Below are 2,993 nucleotides of genomic sequence, written 5' to 3'. Positions count from 1 at the left end.
GGCCTGGGCCCCCAACTTTTTTTAAAAAATAGTAGTAAGAAGCCCAATCCAACCCAACCCAAATAAAAATAACGGTTTTTAAAAATTTTTAAATCCCTAAAACTACATTCTCTTTCTTCAAGTTTCATGTTCTATGACTCATTGACCGTCCATATACTTTTGATTTTTGAAGCCATAGCTTCACGAGTCACGTGGCGCCCTCATTGCCACTGTCCAGTGTCCATTGAAGTTTTCAATCATATCAATTAAAGCAAAGATACTCATTCTAATTTTCACTTCTCTTATATAATTATATAAAATTATTAATTAACAAAGCACATTTTTTTTATTATGAAATAATGCAATTTTATTTCTTTGTGTTTACATAGACAAATTACTGACCTATTTTTAAGATTTATTCTCTCTTATTTTTTTATTTCTTTTTTTAGTGAAATTGATAGTGACTTAGTAAAAAAAATATCGTTATTAATGTTTAATTAATAAAAAATACTTAGACTTTGTTAATTCATGTGAGTATATAATTATTTGAGTTCTTTTTTTTTAGGTAAAAAAAAACTAGAACATTTTATGATGAGAAAGCAAAGTAAAATTGATGCAATTTTTAAGAGAAAAGTTACTGATAATATTAGAGTTCAAACAAGTCAACCCTCTAATCTCATTTCACAAGAAGTTTAAGTAAGTGAGCTCTCTAATCTTACTCAAAATACACATCAACATGAAGTCAAAGTACGAAGATTAGAAAGAGATGTTGATATCTCTTTACTAGAAAGGGATCCAGGAAAGCGACGTCCAATTTGGCAGTATAATGTCAATGAACGTGATAAGATTCGTAGAGTATACATAATAGCTGGGCCATACCAACCAACAAATATTAGCTATCTAGCTTCTGATAATAGCAATCACCGTCAATATTTTCAATCTTCTTGTTTAAAAAATTTTCAAGTTGGTTAGAATATTCACCAGAAAAAGATGCTGCTTATTGTTTGCCTTGCTACTTGTTTGGTAAATATTATGGTGCTCGCAATGATGGAAAAATGTATTTTCAGAGTTAGGATTTAGTAATTGGAAGAAAGTAAACAATGGGGTGAATTGTGCATTTGTATGTCACAAGGGTTTATTCTTAATTCTCCCCAAAATTTATATGCGAAATCTTGTGATGATTTAATGGCTCAATCTAAGCATATAGACAAATTTCTTGATAGGCATAGTGATGAAACTATTGCAAATAACTGTTTAAGGTTGAAGACATTTATTAATGCTATTCGATGGCTTGCATTTTAAGCATGTACATTTAGAGGCGACGATGAAAGTTCTGGATCTTTGAATAGGAAAAATTTTATTGAGTTAATTAAGCTTTTAGCTTCCTGCAATTAGAATGTTAATAATGTTGTCCTTGAAAATATTCCTGAAAATGCTCAATATATATCTCCCGATGTTCAAAAAGATATATTGCATATCTTTGCTAGAAAAGTGTGTGCAACAATTCGAGAAGAAATTGGTGATTCTAAATTTTGTATAATTATTGATGAAGCAAGAGATGAGTCAAAGCGAGAATAAATGTCTGTGGCTTTGAGATTTGTAGATAAGCACAGTTGTGTTCAAGAAAGATTTTTTGATCTTATACATGTTTCTGATACATGTTCTTTGACATTAAAAACAGAAATTTCATCAGTTCTTCTCGTCATAATCTTGATGTCCAAAATCTTAGGGGACAAGGGTACATAATCTTCTCGTAATATGCATGGTGAATGGAATAGATTGCAAGCTCTATTTTTTAAAGATTGTCCTTTTGCTTATTATATTCATTGTCTTGCTCATTGATTACAATTAGCAATTATTTCTGCAGCCAAAGAAGTTTGCTATGTTCATCAATTCTTTTTAAAACTTACACTAATTGTGAATGTTGTGACTGTTTCTCCTAAACGTCATATTATCAATTAAGGGTTGCTCAAGCAAATAATGTTGCAAACTTAATTGCCAATGATCAAATTGGCACAGGTAGTGGACTTAATCAAATTGGTACTTTGCAAAGAGCTGGAGATACTAGATGGGAGTCTCATTTGAATTCTATTCATAGCTTGCTATGCATGTTTGATGCTACTTGTGAAGTTCTTGAAAAAAATACCGAAGAAGGTAATTTCTCCACTCGTGGTGATGCTAGTGATACTTATGATGCTATCACATCCTTTGAATTCGTCTTTGTTTTACATTTGATGAGAAATATTTTGGAAGCTAGTCATGATCTTTGTCAAGCTTCACAACAAAAAAATCAAGACATATTATTGAATGCTTTAACCTTGGTTTCTACTACCAAGACTTTAATCCAAAGAATGAGAGAATCAAGTTGGGAGACTTTCATAAAAGAAGTTATATTATTTTGTGAGAAATAGGAAGTTGAAGTTCCTGATATGAATGCATTTCATATTCTTAGAAGAGGCCGAACTCGCAAAATTGTTGACCAAATTTCAGTGGAGCATCATTACCATGTTAATTTATTTATGGCTGTAATTGATACAAAATTGCAAGAGCTTAATTGATACACATGGCTTCGAGCCATTCTATTTGAGTAGCTAGGTCCCTTCATATCCTCACATTTCCGCCATCTCCTATCCTCAAGTATCATCCTTTTTCCACTACACCTTTGGCTTGCTATATACTTATCCAAGTATAACTTGGTGAGAAGCCTAAGTCTGAGTTCAAAAAGTTTTTTCTCCTATAGTATTTTCCCTCAATAATCCTGGCAACCAGGGAATTTGGATTCTTCATTAATCTCCAACCTTGTTTTGCCAAGAGAGCCGTGTTGAAAACCTTAATGTCTCTGAATCCTAAGCCCCATATTGCTTTGGCTTGCATAGCTTATCCCACTTAACTTAGTGTATCTTCCACTCTCCACTTTTTGATCTCCAGTAAAATCTGTTTATCATTGATCCGATGTGCTGACATTGGCTTGTCGGTAGTTTGAAATAACATATTATGTACGTTGGGATCGCTTG

General features: G+C 32.3%; 1 long non-coding RNA gene across 2 annotated transcripts in view; it reads left to right on the top strand.

The window, feature by feature from the left end:
* The window catches only part of LOC107614355, a 6,329-nt gene that overhangs the window by 1,033 nt on the left and 2,303 nt on the right, over nucleotides 1-2,993 (top strand). Inside the window, exon 3 of one of the 2 annotated variants that reach the window (XR_001614402.1) lies at nucleotides 1,999-2,987. The exons of the other annotated variant lie outside the window; for it this stretch is intronic. This is a non-coding gene — a long non-coding RNA (uncharacterized LOC107614355). Of the gene's footprint in view, nucleotides 1-1,998; nucleotides 2,988-2,993 lie in introns of those variants that run through there. 2 annotated transcript variants of the gene reach the window in all.

Source organism: Arachis ipaensis, chromosome B08, assembly GCF_000816755.2.
Source record: "Arachis ipaensis cultivar K30076 chromosome B08, Araip1.1, whole genome shotgun sequence".
NCBI lineage: Eukaryota > Viridiplantae > Streptophyta > Magnoliopsida > Fabales > Fabaceae > Arachis > Arachis ipaensis.
Note: the sequence above shows the minus strand (reverse complement) of the source record. Positions and strands in the feature narration are given on the sequence as shown.